The 18972-nt window shown below is 42.6% G+C and overlaps 1 protein-coding gene across 8 annotated transcripts in view; it reads right to left on the bottom strand.

The window, feature by feature from the left end:
- Window positions 1-18972, bottom strand: part of LOC124233091 (S phase cyclin A-associated protein in the endoplasmic reticulum) — a 486817-nt gene that overhangs the window by 8752 nt on the left and 459093 nt on the right. The window contains exon 30 of one of the 8 annotated variants that reach the window (XR_006886969.1): window positions 8237-8450. The exons of the other annotated variants lie outside the window; for them this stretch is intronic. The gene's annotated coding sequence lies outside the window, so the exon portion shown is untranslated. The remainder of the gene's footprint in view (window positions 1-8236; window positions 8451-18972) is intronic. 8 annotated transcript variants of the gene reach the window in all.

The following is an 18972-nucleotide window of genomic DNA, read 5'->3' on the forward strand; positions in this document are numbered from 1 at the left end:
CTGATAATAATGAGAAACCCCCTCTCAAGTATGATGTTCACTTTCAGATGCAGAGCAGGGCTCCAAGGAAACCAAGGGAATTTCCAGCAACATTCAGATCAAAAGAGATTGAAATTGAACTTTCCACTTGCTCTTAGGTGCAATTCTAAAATAGGTATTAACTAAAGAACTAAGAGATCTGGGTTCCTGCCTTTACTCTAGTCACCAACTAGTTGTGTGACCCTGGACAAACTGCTCAATTGCTCTGGGTTTTAAAGTGGTGAATTAAAAAAAAAAACCCACTTTGTATTGAAATATAACATGCACACCCATTAAGCAATTAAGTGAATAGCTCAATTTTCATAAAGTGAACATACTGTGTTACTAGTACCCAAATAAAGAGAACGTGACCAAAGATGTTGGATCTTTACAGATATTCTTTCTCACTGAAAATAAGATTCCTACATTTTGAATTTAAAACAAATCATACAGAAACTATTTGACTGTATTAGAACATAAGAGAGAGTACTCCAAGGCCTTCTTGGATCTGTCCTTGATCATTCTCTGGAGACAGGATCATGGGCACAAGGCCACTCCTCTGGTCTTTTAAGCAGAGGCTACTGGGCATAATTCTACAATCACTGAAGAAGGGCACCTTTTACCCAAATGCCCTGGTAGTCACCACTTTTTCCTTTAGTATCATTGGTGAGGGATTGGGGGGGGGGGGGGGAGGGAGAGGAGGAGATAGAAGGGAGAGAGAAGGAGAGGGAAAGACTCACATTTCTTCTTCTTTTTGGAACTGTTAACATTATTAAAATTCTGGGAAATTTTAGAAAAACGAAAGGGGCTTTAGAAAAAGCAAAATTGTATGTTGCCAGTGGGTGCTATAGCCTGGTACAAAGACAGCCAGGAGGATCTGAATGCTGGCATTAAAAAGGAATCTGGTAAAGAAAAAAAAAAAAAAGGAAAGAAAGAAAGAATCTGGAGTAGACAAGTGGACATGCTGATTCTTTCATCTGCTGACCCCTGACACCCACTAGGCCTTCTGGCTCCAATCTTTGTGCTTTCTACTAGGTGAAGTATAACTTGGATGTACCAAGAGAGCCAGAAGAGAGCTCTAAATTCAGCAGACATTTACTAAGTGCTTCCTATGCCAGGTGCTATAGAAGACGCAGAAAGGAATCATGCTTTAGCTCTCAGGGAGATGAGGTATGTACACAAACGACAATAATACAAAGGAGCCTGGGTCATCAGAGAGGGGAGAATAAGGAAGAACTGGGGGACCCCAAGGGAGGGAGAGATTACTCCTTACTTAGATGAGTGTGGAAGGCTGCACTGAGAAGGTGCGTTGGACCTTCAAGGCTGCATCAAATCTGGGCACCCGGAAATTGTAGGTGGAGGAATTTTAGGCAGGGAGAAGCAGCTCTTAGATTCAGTACTAACCTGTCTTAGTCTGCTCAGGCTGCTATAACAAAATACCATAGGCTGAGTGGCTTAAACAACAAAAATTTATTTTCTAACCATTCTGGAGCCTGGAAATCTGAGATCAGGGTGCCAGCATGATTGGGTCTGGTAAGAGCTCTCTTTCTGGTTTTCAGACTTACACCTCACTGTGTTCTCACATGGTCTTTCCTCACTGAGTGTGTGTGGAAAGAGAGATCTCTTTCTCTCTTCCTCCTCTTATAAGGCCACCAATCCTATTGCATTAGGACCCTACCCTATGACCTCATTTAACCTTAATTACTTCCTAAAAGCCCTATCTCCAAGTACAGTCACATTGGAGGTTAAGGTTCAACATATGAATTTTGGAGGAACACATTTCAGTCCATAACACAGCTCTAACTGATTCCTCATTGCCACCAGCCAGAATGTTAGAAAGGCTATCCTCACTAACCGGGTGTATTTCAGAGTTGACTGGGTCAACTGTCTCTCAGTGGTCATAAGCCATGAATCTGCAGGCTCAAGGATGCATGGTGTTAGGTAGCCCTGGGATCTAGGCCTGGCTCTGGTCAGTTAACAAATCTGAACCTCATGGTCCTTTCTATAAAACAGGGGTAGATGGCAGCCTTCAAGGTTTAGATGAGGATCAAATGAGAAAGTGCCTGTGACCACAATGTAAACACCAATGTTAGTTATGAGCATTTGGTTAGCTCACCAGCTCTGCTGCTGAGACTTCTCCTGTAAGATCTGGTTCCTATACACTTGCAGGACCAGAAGTCCCCTCCCAGTGTGAGGCCTAATTAATGCTTTCCATTGTCCCACCTCTACCTCACCATAAGGGCTGCTCATTAGAACAGGGGGTATGGCAGCAGCAGGCCCTGCTCTGGCTGGGACTCGTCAGCAAGCTTCATGCCACCTGGGAAGCCACTGCTGCAGCCTCTCCCTGGCCCTACCTGCACAGGAGAGAGCTATGCAAACAGTGCTGGGGATACCTGCCAGGATCTTGTGGTGGCGGGGTAGGAAATGCATTCTGACAGCTCTGAAAAGAAAATCTCAGCAGAGGCACAGTCCAAGAAACATAGGTAAGTGGCAGAGAGAAGCAGAGGCTTAGCTTACTCCGTGTGTGTGTTTTGAGGCTGTTGTGCTAGACTTGTCAATTTGAAAACAGCAGAAAGGGCCAAAGCTAATAGGCTGGTGTTGTGGGCTCCTGCTTCAGACCCAGGATGAGCTTCCCTCAAAGCACTTAAGGAAAGCCTTAAGCCCAGGAAGTCTTCCCAGGCAACACAGCCAGAGACAGCCTCTCTTTTTCAACCCAAGGACGTGGCAGCAGCTATTACATATTTAGGTGTCTGTAGCTTAATTCCCAGTTCCAGAGGGAAGGAACTGTGTCCTTTACTGTTATGCCCTCCATTGCTCTGCTGGAGGGCTAGAGTCATCAAAGTTACTGGAATGAATGAATCAAAACCATAGAGGGTCCCTAGCTAACAAACTCATCTGTGCCTTGCCTTGGGGGAGAATCACACCACATCTCTTCTCATGAGGTACAGATGCCATTCTCTGACTTGGAGGCCTCAGTGGTCTCCACATCATGTTGCCTTAGGTCTACATATCTAGTCCTTTGTTATAGACTGAATGTTTGTGTTCCCCCTCAATACATATGTTGAAATCCTAATCCCCAATGTGATGCCATCAGGAAGTGACGCCTTTGGGAGGTGATCAGGTCATGAGAGTGGAGCCCACATGAGGGATTAGTGACCTTATAAAAGAGACCCCAGAGAGCTCTCCAGTTCTCTTTATGTTAGTTGAGGATACAATGAGAAGCTGGTAGTCTGAAACCTGGAAGAGGGCCCTCCTCAGAACCTCAACAGACTGGCACCCTGATCTCAAACTTCCAGCCTCCAGGACTGTGAGAAACTTTGGAACTGTGGAACTTTGTTATTGCAGTCCAAACTGACTAAGACATCCCTAAAGAATAGATTTAGTGATAAGCTGTCTCTTACCCTAGAAGGAAGTTGGGCTTGGGCACCAACTCAGGGTTCTCTGGACTGGTTGTAAAGAAAGGTCTAGAAAAGATCTTCCCCCTTTGTGGTTGGTAGGTGACACTGGTCTCTCACTTGGTTTGAAGGAGTGTAAAGTCTTCTGGAACAACACATCACCAGAACCTCAGCAAAATCCAACACAGCAGGAAGCCTGTCACTGGCAGAGACAGTACTCAATAGTCTATAAAGCCCCTCTACCTACATTATCTGAATCTCTAAACACCTTCTGAAGTGAGCAGACAAGGATAACTATACTCTTTTATAAGAGGAAATCTAATGCTCAGAAAGTTTAAGAGACTTGTTCCAGGTCCCCCCAGCCAGTCACTGGTGGAGCTGGGCCTGGAAAACTCTTATGACTCTGAGTGCTGGCTTCTCTCTCACTTCTCAGGCCCATCCAGGGTATCAGACTCATGAGGCTACCCCTTCCCGGGCAGAGGGGCTCTCTGTCACCAGGCTGAGCTCATTCTCATGACTGGCTGCCAGCCAGCTTCTCACACGACTTTGCCAGCCCACATGAAGATGAGTATGAAATACAGCCATTCTAAATGGACTAAACCAACTGACATACACAGATTAAACCAACACAAAAGGTCTTTCTTCAAAAACCTATATTCTAGTTGGCTAGGTATCAAATAACCAGTTCTTGGTTATGTGTTGGGCTGTGCCAAGGGTTTGTCTCAAACTATCAGTCATAAGAACTTGAACGAGAGGAATGGTTGGTGATGGGGCTAGACTTTCAGGAGTGAACTGCTGGAACATGTGACTCCGAAATGAGCATTGTCTTGTGATGGTCTTGCAGTCAGCTGCCTTCCGGGTTTTAAGTGCCTGAAAATCTGGTCTTACATTTTTGAAACAAATGCTGTCATGTATAATATATTTATAAAGTTAATCCTTGGTAAGACCTGAATAGTTTTCCTCAACAGTTAAATTAAAGAAGAAAAAAAGGAAAGTAGAAGTTGGGTACTGAGTAGTCCTAAGTCTGGTCTAGAAATGCAATAGGCCTGGGGAGAGTTTGCAGGTTTCACATCTGTACCATGACAACTGCTGTACTCACTTCATAGGATCCCAAGGAGAGTGGCTAGGAAGAACTGTGGAGAGTTTATCATGTTATATAAATGGAAAACAGCCTGATTCTACTCCCTCGGAGGGCCCCTTTCCTCCAACTGTGACCACCTGGAATACAGCCAAGAACCAGGAAGCGAGCAAGTAGGCTGCTGGGCAGACAAATTAGTCCATTCATCAAATATTTACTGAGCATCTACTCTCGCCAAGTGTAGTGTGAGGCACTGGGAATGGAGTAATGAACAAGTCAGTGACACCCCTACCCTCACAGAGTGCCCAGTCTTTCAACAAAACTCATGTCAGTTACTCACAGGTAAGTTCTGCAAGCTCCACTTCAGTCTACCAAGTCATATTTCAGAAGCAAGTCTAATACAAGTGGTTTTCCAGCCTACAGTAGATTGGAATCAGCAAATTAGAAGGAGACTGTTGGAGATAGGTAAACTGACAACAGGAAGAAGCATCAGCTGACACTATTAGTGAAGGGGTGGGAATTAAAATTATTTCAAGAAGAAATGAGAATTCAAAAAGTTGCCTGGAATCATTTAGTGTAAAAGTAAATATCTCTACCCTTTTCAGTTGGTCTTGAGAGCATAACAAGTAAAACATTTTATTAATTATAACCCATTACCTTTACTTAGTATCCTACAATTTAAAAATTTGCTTCCATATATATGATAATTCTCACGTACCTAACACTATAGTAGGCACTCATTTTTTTATGGCATCAAAAAATATATAATATATTAAGTATAATTTAAGAAGGCAGAAAACTGTAATATTTAAAAATGATCACAAATAGTTAATGTTAAATAAACATCGTGTTATTTTTTTTTTTGCAGGGAGAGTCACCCTGAGCTAATGTTTGTTGCCCATCTTCCTGTTTCTCTCTCCAGAGCCCCAGTGCATAGTTGTATATCCTAGTTGTAAGTCATTCCAGTTCTTCTGTGTGAGCCACTGCCACACCATGGCAACTGACAGGTGGGTGGTATAGTTCCATGACCAGGAAATGACCCTGGACCACTGAAGTGGTTAGCACTGAACTAGGTGTAACCACTAGGCCATCAGGGCTGGCTCTAAACATCATGTTTTAAAGGTAAGTTTGGTCATCTGCAAAATTCATTTATATGGGAATAGCTCATTCCCTGACCATACCAAAACCATGACACCAAATAATAGAAATAAACTAGAAAAAGGTTTTATAGCAGTTTCTTGCCCCCTCTCCAAATCTAGCTATCCATCTATCCACCTATCATAGATGCAACCATGGTATCCTATAGTAAAGTCTCCAGCTCTCTAGAATTCACCTACATTCAAGAAAACAAAACAGAAAATGGTCAAGTTCTGTTTTACCTACTCATACTCTCTGAATCCTGGTGTTATGCTAAGATCTACTTGTGATCCTGAATATCCCCCTTATTTAGGAGGAACTCCATCAGTAGTTTTAGAAAGCTATGCATTTTATTTTAATTAGTTTTGTGTCCTCAGAATGCCCTCTGTCAAGTTTCTAAATTCTTATGTCACTGGGAGCCCAGCTCTGCATCTGCCATAGACCTGAAGACAGACCCACACGTGGCCCTGCCTGGCTCCAGATGCGTGAGCAGTTGTTTAGGCTAAGACAGACAGATGTGAATCCCCAGTTTTCAACAGTCTCAAGGCTATAAGCTCCATGGGGACAGGGGCTATGTCCCTTTTATTCATTGCTCTATCCCTAGTATATGGCATGGTGCCTAGCACAGTGGCTGACAAACAACAGGTGCTCAATAACTATCCGGGGAATGAATGAATGAGGACTGAGCTTTGGTTCCCAAACCTGACTCCAGGGGGCCTATACCTACCACACCAGAGCCATGGGCTTACTCATCCCAGGGCCTTCAAAGTCCTCAGATGACACTGTCTTTGGATTTGTAAGAACAGCTGACTGAGTACTTCAGCCAGCACCCTATCAAATCCAACAGCCTCTTAGGACAACGGTACAGAGAGCAGGGGTAGGGTGGGGCAGGGGCAGCTTCTTTCAGCAAGCCTTGTGAGCTGGTCTGTCAAACTTAAGATGAAACCAGCTCCATTGGTCAGTGTGGTAGAGTGAGTGAGTATGAGTATGGAGTTAGACAGAAATGTATACAAATAGTTAACTTTCACCAAGACAAATTCTTTATGCCTAAGAATTCTTGTTTTGTTTTTTCCTTTTCTTGTCAGACAAGATGTCCTCAACAGAGGGGTAAAAATAGGTGTCTAGACATCTAAATTGATTAAAAGAGACAGCCGAGAGAGTCTGTAAATCATTGGAACAAAGAATATTTTTCTAGCAGAGCAGAAACAAAGTAGTTGTTGCATTCTTCTCCTCAAAACTGGTCCTGCTACAATGCTAGAGTGAGAAGCAGCAGCCGTGGTGGTCAGGCCAGGCCAGCGCACAGGCCAAGCCTCTCTGTCCACATTGCTCTTGACGAGTCTCATCATACCTGAAGCCTGGGCCCAGGACAGAACAATATGACGGGGGGGACTTGAGGCCAGTCACCTCTACAAATCATATAAAGAAAATGGCATGCCTCAAACACACACACCTTGTTTCTCCAAGCTGATGCCTTGGGGATAAAGTAGGGAGGCTATAGAAGTGGCTTTATTTAAATATCACAGGAGAAAAATTTGAAGAGTCTGTCCACATACATGATCAAGTCAAATTCAGAGAAGACAAACACAAAGATTCCCTTGGCTCACACTGCAAACAAATTCCTCTCCTCCCAAACTTGCTTCTGCCATAAGATAGATTTCTAGGCTGGGATTAAATGCAGACATCTTGGTGAACTGTGTGGGAGGTAGGCCCTTTAAGTACTAGTCATCTTCCTGGTGGTCTTGGGGATTCATTGCTGTCTAGCACCAGCAGAGTGTCAAGGAGGAAGGAGAGAGAGGAAAGAAGGAAAGAAGGGATGAAAGCAGCCAGGGTCATAAAGAGAGGCTAAAGTCAGTAGTTAGGAGGTTGGCCTCTCATAGGCTCTGGAAACCAGGTGATCCTAGAGAAACAAGGGCTTTCCTTATGTAGTAAGGGGCGAGTGGCTGTTCTGCTGTGTCTCTCAAGAGAAACTGGGTGAAAGGCCCCTACTTGCTGTTCTCTGCTTCCTATGGGTAACAGGCTGTGTGCTGGGTACCACTAGCAGAGGGATGCAAAAGAGGCTTCTGGGCAGGCCTCTTCCTCAAACATCATTCTGCTCCTGTTGGAGTGAATAATGCTTCAGAACCAGGGGCACCTGCTCACAGACATGGGGCTCCAGGGTGGAAGTCCTGATGCCTGTCTTCCCATTTTCCACGTATAGGAGTGGATTCTGAGACATAGGTTGAGCATATCATCTTTTGCTAGTAACGTTTAGGGGCGTTTCATCATCTCCTAGAGGATAAATCCCCAAGTTCTTGGTCTAGCACGTAGGTCCCTTCGTGACCTGGACTCAGCCTGCTTCTTCACTCTTAGCTCTTGTTCTTTCCCCTACATCCTAAGTTCCAGTCAGAATGAACAGCTTGCAGTTCCCTGAACCTGTAAGGCTACTTTATATTTCAGTACCTTTGCTCATGGTTTCTCCTATGCCTAGAATGTCTTTCTTACCTTGCTACTTAGTAAGTGCCTATTCCACTTTCAGATATCAGCTCAAGCACCACTTCCACTGTGAAGCATTTCCAAGAGGAACCTCTAGCACAGATCCAGGTTAGTTTATTGTCTGTCTCTCCCTTACCTCCTAGAACGTCAGCAACTTGAGGGCAAGGACTTTGTTTATTTCGTTTTCCATGGTATCCTGGGTGTCTAGAACGGTGACTGGACCATTGCAGGTACTTGTTAAATGTTTGTTGAAGGAAGGAAGGAGTCTCAGCACTGACAGCACTGCTTCTAGGCTGTAGGTTCCACAAGGACTAGATCTGGGTTGTATTCATTTCTGTATTTCCCAGCACCTGGTTTGACACAGGGTGGGCATTTAGGAAAAAGCTGATAAATGAGAGAAGGAATGAGTGATGAATGCTCATATGGACACAAAGCTCATGATACTGGTATTTCCCCAAGAATAAGTCACCTCCAGCTTTCTGTTCTGTGTTAGAGCTTCTTTTACCTTCTTTCATGTTGTCTATTCTGTGAGAAGAGTTACCTTTTAAATGAAGCAAGTTCTAAATTCCCTTCCGACACATCTTGCACCACAAGAAGGTTGGGCTAGATTATGTCAAACACTTGGCGAACCCTAAAAGTCATGGATTCTGCAATTTGTCAGGAACTATACCCAAAAGTGCTGTTTCCAGCTTGAGAAAGAACATTTGAGAAAGAACTTTGTCTAAAGAGCACAGACCTTGGAAATGATACAGAGTCACCTTATCATCATAAATTTGAGGGGTTATTTTATTTTCTGTTTTCTGTTTATTTGCATTATCCATGTCCCCTAATAAGAGAGGGGAGGAGGACGAAGGCTGGTCACAGAAAGGCCTAGATAAGGTGCTGGGAAGCCTCGTTCCAGGACCTTGAGCAAGTCCTTCTTTTCTCTGGCAATGAAGGGAATTGGTTGTGAGCTTACAGAAATAATATAATCCTGTGCCATGAGCATTCACACATATAAGCACCTTATGCTGCCTATACCTGCAGAGATATTACATTTAAATATGGTGAAAAAAAAAAGAACTTAGAATATTTTTTTTCTGAAGAATGAATGAAAGAAGTCACCATACAAAAAATGCCACCCCCAAATTCTCAACTAGTAGCTATTCTGATTTTCTAATCCAGCCTCTTTAAGAAAACAGAACTTATAATTACACCCCCCCCCCCCCCCCCCCACACACACAGAGTACTGGAAAGATTATGTCCATTACAGACTAACAGGATATGTGTGTGGTGGTAGGGAAGTGAGTAGGTGGATAGACAGTATTTAATAATGCCTTAAAACACAAATATTCCTAGTGGGCTTTGGGCCTTTCCTGTAAGGAGAACTTCGGTCAAACCTCCCTCACCATGGAGCCTCTGGGTGCTGTGAGAACAGCGAGATTAATAAATGCACAGCATAGGCTGGTAGATTTTCTGGTCACATCCTAACAACAGCCAGAGAGCATGGGTGCATTCCATGGAGCACTTACGGGCTCACCAGCACTAGTCTACGACAATTTTATTTAATCATAAAATTATAATAGTAGTCAAATCTTTTTGTAGTTTCAGTTTACTGCTTTCTCAAGTGAAATAAATGGTCTCTCAGATTTCTTTTGCTTTCATCTCTCTGCTCTAAGTACAGTAGGATAAGGTTCCAATTAAGGCCCATTAAATGTTCGCATTGATTCATGTGAGCCGTTTTCCAGTTTCTTTTCCTAACACACTCTCAATGCACCTCTGAGTTATCTGTGGTGTGTTTTCAGTTTAGCAGTTGCCCATACAGAAGAGAATTATTTGGGTGCAAGGTCTCCCTTCCTCCTACTTCTGCAGTCCAAAGTGGTGAATGGAGATTCTCCTTCACTGTCTTCCAGACAAGCATGTGTTTATCACCTGTCAGATATGTTCAGCTGAACTAGGCATGCCCCTTGGGAAGGGGAGCTGGCAGCTGGCCAGAGCCAGACAGACCCTCCCAACCCGCCTTGGCAGCTATGCCAGAGGAGTGTGTTGAGTGGCAGCCCAGACACCACAACGGGAGGACACCCTGATGCTTCTAGATCTTTTGGGTCCACAGAGGATTCCTGTAGGCAGGAGACACATAGAGCTTTCTCCAGTTTCTCAACAGGTGAGGAAACATGCTGTGACAGCAGAAATGGCCTATCTACGGTGATATCAAGTGTCAGAGCTGACTGAGTGGATACTCCAAGGCTGTTTCCATTAAGAGAAGGGAATTTGGAGGCAGACAATGATAACTTCAATAACATCACAGCTAATACTTCTTCTGGCCCAGGGAATGTACTAATCACTATGTGCATGATCTAATTTAATTTGCACAACAACTCCATGAGGCGTCATCAATTTTATCCCTATTTTATAGATGAGGAAACTGGCACCAGGAAGGCAAGTGGTTTGCCAAGGATCACAGAGCTAATAAGTGGTACAGTTGGGACTACAACTTAGGTTGCCTGGCTCCAGAGCGCATGTACCTCTTACTGAGTTATAAAAATATACTACCAATGCCTCAAAGCAGAGACCAGCCCATTGACTGCTGCTGTGACAAGACTCCCACATTCCAAGTTCTCTGATGAGGCATGTGGCATCTGATGGCAGACTAAAGGTGCATGTTCCCAAAGGAACTACATGTGAAGAGATTTAAGAAAATTATTTAAAAATGCCCTCGGGAAACTCGCCATTAAAATGAGTGATACGGTGATACTCGAGGCTTTAAGTGTAGATTTTCCCAGAGTGTACTTTCTTAGAGTGGGACATATTTGCCAAAAAGCTTCTTTTTTTAACTAAATCATAATAAGTCAGAGTAGATTTCCTGTGACAATTCCACCGACATGGTAAGCAAAGGCCCCAAAGGCATCCACTCTTACAGCTGAGAGTCAAATAAATTTGGGACCTGCATAATAAGAATGACATTTAATCTTCACAACAACCTTATGAGTTAGGATTTCTTGTCTCTCTGTTATAGGTGGGGAATGTGATCCTCAGGATAACCTGCCCAAGTTTATCACCCAAGTGAGAGGAGGGGCTAGGAAATGAACTGAAGCCTGCCTCCCAAGTTTTCTCTCACAGACCGTTGTTTCCTCAAATACAGGATTTACCAAACCTGAAGCACGTAGTTTCCGTTGGATCTCAGAATGACTGGCTCCAGCAAAAACAAAATTAAGAAGTTTCTTTTAGAATAAATTCAAAGATAAATAACTTAGAGTGCCAAAGAAATGGTTCTTAAATTTTTAGCTAAAAGTCAGTTCAGGAAGTTTGGTCAGTAAAATAGAAGTGCTGTATCTTTCAAAATCTGGGGCCATTTTAACCTTTTCTGCAGTATTATGCTTAAGGAGAGATGTATCATCTCAACATCCAATCATCCATTCAATAAATATTTATTAGGTAATTGCTATGTGCCAGGCACTGCTGTAGGCATTGGAGACAAAGACTCTGCTCTCAAGGTACTTACATTCTAGTGGGATGGGGTGCGGGTGGGGAGACAGACAAAATAATTAAATGTCAGCAGGGTAAGAAGCGTATGAAGAAAAATAAAGCAAGGTAAAGGGAAACAGTAACCATGGGGTTGATACACTATTTTAGATACTGTGGGATCAGGGAAGGTCATTTTGATAACATGACATTTGAGAACAAAACCTTTGGAAGTCCCCCACCCCAACCATGCTGATTTCTGAGGGAAAAGATTTCTGGGTAGAAAGCAGCAAGGACAAAGGCTTGAGGTGGGAGGTGTGTAAGTGTGTCTGTGGAATAGTAAGGAGACCAGTATGGCTAGAGTGGAATGTTTGTGATTACTGTACTTAGAAATGAAAATGATTAAATTTATCTACTTATGTTGGTCTAGACATGACTTCCCATTTTGTCTTAGAATTATATATTCATCCTCTATCAGAGCTCGAAGGGCCCTTCAGAACACCCAGCCAAACTCTTTTTATAGACAAGAAAGTAAAGCCCAGAGAAGGGCAGTGACTTACCCAGGGTCACAGAGCTGTATGGCTGTGAAAGGACTCAGCAATCCTGACTGCTATACCAGCATCTGTTCGATGGCGATGGGCTTTTTGTGACTAATGAGGGTCTTACATAAAATTTCCTATCTCAGGAGAGGTATTTTCTCTGTGATTACAGATTGTCTTTTTTTTTGCAGGGGAAGATTCGCCCTAACCTAACATCTGTTGCCAATCTTCCTCATTTTTTTCTCCTTCCCCTCCCACCCCCAAGCCCCAATACATAGTTGTAAGTTCTTCTGGTTCTTCTATGTGAGCTGCCACCACAGCATGGCTATTGACAGAGGAGTGGTAGGGTTCCGTGGCTGGGAACTGAACCCCTTAACCAATAGGCCATCAGGGCTGGCTCAGATTAAGTTTTTATAGTCTGTCTCAGTGATTTTCACGTTTGAACCTTGTTCAGAGGATCTGGGCTTGAGCACCCTGGGAAGAGGGTGCTGAAAGAGCTGGAATTATTGTTTGACTTTCCTGTGTGTGTCTTCTTCTGCTCTGCCCAGTCTTGGGATGGAGCTCAGAAGGGAATGATTAACTTCATGTCACCTTGTGGCTAAACTAAGCCCTCAAAATGACCCTACTTGTGCTCTTGGTCTCACAGCCACTGCTGAAGAAGCTTAGTGGATTCCCAACTTTTTATAGTCCAACCGAGATGAAGCTATGGCTAGCTTTCAACTTCCAAGTTTTAATGTTAGGTTTCATGACAGTTATTTTACGGGAATGCTCTGAATTTGAGTTCTCCAAAAATGAGACACTGAGAAGGCTGATAAAGGAAGGATAATTCATCTGTACCATCCTGTTTTTTTCAGATCACTATGCCAATATTACGAATTTAGCCTACTGCTGAATCAGGTATATTATTTAGTGCCATGAAGCTGATGGTAACAGGGCAAGCAGGTATAGCAACAGCTGTCTTTCTTGAGCATCCACTATGAGTAAGGCCCTATATTGTCTCACTTAATTCACACAACCTGGGAAGTGGTAGTATCATGACCTCCATTTCACAGATGAGGAAACTCAGGCTCAGCGTTCAGTAACCTGACCAAGGACATGGTGCTAGGAAAGGGCAGAACAGGGATTTCAAAGCCAGCTGACTTGAGAGCCTACGCTCTTATCCTCTGTGACATCTGACATTTAGCGCCATCAGAGATCAAATTCAAAACCTTAACTGCAGACTGATTCAAGACATGAATCCATTCAGGTGCCACCTTAACTACTGCTGCATCAACCACAAGCAGGAGGATCTGAGGGAATTATAGTAAGTAATGAATCAGGAAGCAAGTCTGTACAAAAGCCACTGGGTCAAGCAAGGAGTTCCTTATAATCTCTCAGGTGGTTTGTAGAGTCAAAAAAGCAGCTGGTGTGAGCATATAGTACTTCAAACTACCCTGTGTTGGAAAATTCACCTGAGATGAGGAAAGTAGGAGGTGTCTTTTATTTGGATTCTGTGAAATTGGTGACTTTTAATACAATCGGCCAAAATTGCTAACCAGCAAATCTCTCCATTCTAATATCAGCCAGGTCACTCATTGGAAGTCTTAAAATTAATGTTTAGGGAGAAATTATTTTTGATTAGGAAATTTATTGTTCTACTTTTGTGGAAAAAGTCACATTTTTCTTTGGTACCGTAATATTGAGAATAAGTCCAAAATGGTTATATTGTTGAAATTCTTAGGATCTTCTTTAGACAAGATACGTTTTTATTTTATGAAAGGAGCTGTATCTGTCACACACAGAAAGAAAACACAGAAAGCTAAATGCTTGTGTGACAGCTAAAGAATGAGCTGCCAACACTGTTGAACAGAAAGGCCCCGGAAGCTGGAGTTCCCACCCCAAGCCCACCAAGCAGACTCCATTCATGGACTTGGATGGGGCTGGGGGAAGTTTACCAAATGGGTGTGACCTAGGACCATCTGCCTTTGAGAGAGACAAAGAGTAAAGTAAGAATGTTTGAGCAGGAATTAGGCCACCTCTGAAAGTTCTAAAAGCTGGAATGAGGCTCCGGAAAACTGCCGCTCTTAAAACACAACTCTGCTTCCCTCACCTGCAGATGGTGTACAACTAGGAAAATACCCCGTTTTTGTTTGCAGGGAAAGGTCTCAGGTGAGTACAACAGATACACTTTAGGAACTTTTAGTCAATTACTGTTTGGGTTTTCTTGTTAAGTCACAAAATTTCAAAAGACCTGAAAAATGCATGTCACACAGCTCAGGCTGAATCTAGTTTCAAGAGCCTCTCTGTAAAGCTTACTCGCCTGTTTGGATTTCCCCAGAAGTATTTAGCCATCTCTGGGACAGTGCAGAGCAGATGATTACACGATCTGCTGCGTGGACGTCTCTACAGGGAAGCTGGCTGGGGGAGGGTGGGCCACAGGGATCCTTCCTTTCAACAATCACAAGAAACTCTGGCTCTGATAGCTGGAATCTATTGGGTCTTTGCAAATGAAAAGGTCAGTCACTAACTAAAATGAATATGCAAAGTTGCTTATTCCCAATACAGTAATATGCAGGCCATCAACTCATCTGTCATTCAAGTTAATTTAATTATTAGGCCACATTTAACTATCCAATATAAAAATGTAAATAAAGTGAAGGACTGACAGCACATACTAATTATGTTTATTAAATGAGAAGGAATTTAGAAAGAATCATGAAAGTGCCATAAAATACAAGGAAGTTGTTGATTAAAAAAACAACATTTTAATTAGAAACTACAGATGACTGGTTCTATCAACACTGGGGCACTACTTTTATCTAGGTTTCTCTTCTGAAGTCATCCTTGGTATAATGGGGCTCAGTTCTTTACGTTAATAGACCAAAGGGTGGCAAATAAAAAGTGCTAATCCTTTATGCAAAGCAGTTACCTAATAAAACAGCTTTAAGCTGCAACAGGAGTTGAGGATCTTCTGTGTTTATAAAGACACAAGCTGTTTCCCCAGCAGAAAATAAAGGCTCCCCTGTGGACAAACAGGCCCTGCAAATTAGCATGACTTCTGACTAATGATATGAAAACATTAAATGAAGTGAGCATCATAATTTCTCCCCTGAAATTCCTCTAATTTAGAGAAAGTGGCATCACGTTAAATAAATTCACTTTCATAAGAACAGAAGTGAGGTGGAAAAGGCACTGGACTGCCAATTGGGAGGCTGGGCCCTGTCAGTTCTTGCTTGGCAATTCCTTTTCTCTGAGCCTCAGTTTCTCCATCTGTGATATGAGGGAGCTGGACTAGATATCTCAGAGCCCTTCCAGGATGAAGGCTCCATGAATCTGTGATTGAAGCTGGGATGAGAGCTTAAAATTGCACTTACCACACCCCCACAGCTAACACTCATTTGGCAAATTACTGGGTTTTGCAGGGAGCAGAGGAATTTAATAAAACAAGTTTTTAGAATGAAAACAAACAATCAGCTTTTTAGTTATAGAAAACTCCCCAATTCTACTGGAATATGAACAATTATCATCTTGGCCAGCTTGAGGCTATTTCCCCTACCCTGCCCATGCCACTCGGCCTGATGGGCATGGAGCCCAGCCACAAGCTGGTGAGCACAGCCCTTTGGTGCATGTGAAACAACTGTGGCTAGAGATGGTATCACAGAACAGTACCAGACATCTCACCTGTAAGTCTCTGCTTATGCGTGTCTGTCAATGGAACCCCTCTATTAATATAAGAGAGCCAAGGTGTATTCAGCTTTTAAGGATGAGCTGCCATGGAGTGGGCAGGCAGCTCATGAAGCCATCTGGTTGTGATAGAATCTGGATTAGGGCAAGGAGGATCTGAAGAATCATAAAATGTCCCCACAAGATCAGAATGCTGGTCTGTCTGTGGTTTCAATCTCAGCCTTTAAAATATCACAGACTCATGGAACTCACACGGGAGATTGTCTGGTACAATCCACTTCTCTTTTTAAACTTTCTTTTATTGTGGTAAAATATATATAACATATAACTTACCATTTTAACCTTTTTTAAGCCTACAATTCAGTGGCATAAAGTACATTCACAATATTGTGCAACCATCGCCACTGTCCATTTCCAGAACCAATCTACGTCTTTGTATAGTCAAAAATGCTCAAGCCTCAAGATGAAAATGATTTATCTAAGATCAAATGGGTAGTGGCAAAGCTTGGGTTAGAACCCAGGCCTTCTATTTGCTGGATTATGGGCCATTTTGTGCTCATAAAACACTCATGTACACTTTCCCAGGGTCTTTACAAGTCTCCCTGATCACTGAGTAAGGTACACAGATACATCCCGGAAGCTTCCCAGTCAGCATTCAGAGTTGCAGAATGGCAGCTTCTTAATGTACTGTCTTGGTAAATGGGTATCCTCTTCTATACCCACCATCCCTGTCCAAGACACACTTCAGAGACACCAGTAGATGGGGCCTATGACACATCTCATTTTCTTAAGCAATGTAAAATGAATGAAAAGTACACCAAGCTGGGCTTTGCAAGACCTGGGTTCTAGTCCTGGTCTTTTAGCGATTCTTTTTTTCATTTTGGGGGGCTTACTTAACCTCTCTGAATCCCAATTCCTCACCTGTCTGTGAGGCAAGAATAATTCCTTTACTTACAGCCTCACTGAAGTGCTACAGAGGCCCAAAAGACAATAGATGGGAAGAATAGTATAAAGAATTCTACAAAGATCAGAGGTTATGCTTAGAAACAGCATCTCCATGAGGTGCAGTGTCTCAGTGTATAACAATTACCATCATTTCTATCCATTTCTGATTTCTTCTCTACTTGTTATTATATTCTTTCTTTATCTAGATGGTTGCATTTCAGCAACTGCCTCAGGGCTGAATTTTGATCTTCCCCAAAATCAGAAGTGGATGTCCAGTTTAGTATTCAAGCCTTCTGGGAGGCGAGGTGTTGAAATAGAAGGTCTGACTTTTTTCACTTATTCTAATTTCTTCCTGATAGTGAGCTCACCTCTCAACAATTATCTCCAAACACCACTGCATCTTCCTCTTCCCCAACTGACAAGCCATAAGGTCTCTGTCTCCTCCTTGTATTGCTTACTGCTTTCTCTGCCCATTTAATCTGCCTTTTTCTTGTACCAACAAGACCAGTCATTTCTTTGTCATTAGGTCCAAGTCAGTTCTAACACGCCATCTCTAAATACCAGTTCCCTCGACCCCATTTCCCATTCACTCTGGTGAGCCCAGAGATACTCAGAAATTGTGTTTTATCTACAAGAGAGAATTAGTCTGTGATTCGGCATTAGCAGAAAAACTCTTGAAAATCCCACACAATTTTGAGTTCAGTAAATTCATCACAAGAGAGTTAGTTTAACCAAAGAGCTTCAAACCATCCCTACACATGGATGTGCTGAAGAAACTGGACTTTTTACTGTAGAACTGTATACAGCAAAATATTATCATACACAAATTACTCACCTCTTTACAAGTGCGGTAGATAGTCTCATGATATATAGTAAACGACTTAAGCAAAAAACAGGAAGTTGTTAGGTAAACCATGGGCTGTTTACACAAGATAAAGCCATGCATCCATTAAAAATGATATCCACAAAGAATGATTGTGATATAATGTTAAGTATATAAACCAAGACATAGGTGTATGTACAGTATGATCTCAGCTATGTACAAATTTCATGGGGGCTGGCCCAATGGCATAGTAGTTGGGTTCATGCACTCTGCTTCTGTGGCCTGGGGTTCACAGGTTCAAATCCCAGGCATGGACCTACACACCACTCATCAAGCCACGCTGTGGCAGTGTCCCACACGCAAAGCAGAGGAAGACTGGCATAGACATTACCTCAGGGACAATCTTCCTCACCAAAAAAAAAAAAAAAAAAAAAAAAATCCATAGAGGGGTGGGGGGGTAGACGAAATGGGTGAAGGTAATCAAAAGGTACAAACTTCTAGTTATAAGATAAGTTCTGGGGATATAATGTACACCATGGTGACTAAAGTTAACAATACTGTATTGTATATTTGAAAGTTGCTAAGAGAGTAGATTTTAAAAGTTCTCGTCACAAGAAAAAAAAGCTGTAACTATGTGAGGTCATGGCTGTAACTAAACTTATAGCGGTAATCATTTTGCAAATGTATACATATATCATCATGTTGTATGCTTAAAATGAATAAAATGTTATATGTCAATTATGTCTCAATAAAACTGGAAAAAAAAATCATAGAAAAGAGACTGTAAGGGAACCTGCCAAAATGGTAACAGTGGCTATTTTAGATGTGAGATCAGGAATAACTGATTCCATCTTCTTCTTTACATGTGCCTGTCTTTTTCACGCTAAGTAAAGAACACTTTTATATCAGAATAATAAAAACAAACTTTTAAAGGGAAATAAAATGCAATTTAGTAGGTTGAATGGATACACATGAAGAAAAGAAAACCACATAGGAGATTTCCCTCATCTTTCCTTCCCTGAGCAGCTTGTAAGAGACTCATGAACCTGCTGGGCCTGGTCCACGAAAAGGACAAAGCACCATTATCTGGGGGTGCTGGCAAGGGAAGAGCACTGCTTGAGTGCTCCTGTGACAGGAGGTGAGGAAGATTTGCCTTCCTGGCAAGAGGCTCTGCGAAAGGGGAACTTTTCTGTGCTGACACTTGTTCTGGTAAGGGTCCACATTTTCTATATTTTAATCATGGAAATCATTCTAGAATAGATTGCATGTTCCCCAACTTAAAGGGAATGCATAGATCACACATTTTGTCTCCATGCTCATTCAGTGTCAGCACCGGGGACATCAAGAATCACCTGGGAAATAAAATATAGGGCTCAGTGTCCCTTTGAATCCAGATGGGGGCAATTTCTGAGTTCTGGGCCTGCCTTATGTGTTCTATCCTCCTTCTCTCATCAGGCAGGC

Source organism: Equus quagga, unplaced genomic scaffold (genome assembly GCF_021613505.1).
Source record: "Equus quagga isolate Etosha38 unplaced genomic scaffold, UCLA_HA_Equagga_1.0 153_RagTag, whole genome shotgun sequence".
NCBI lineage: Eukaryota > Metazoa > Chordata > Mammalia > Perissodactyla > Equidae > Equus > Equus quagga.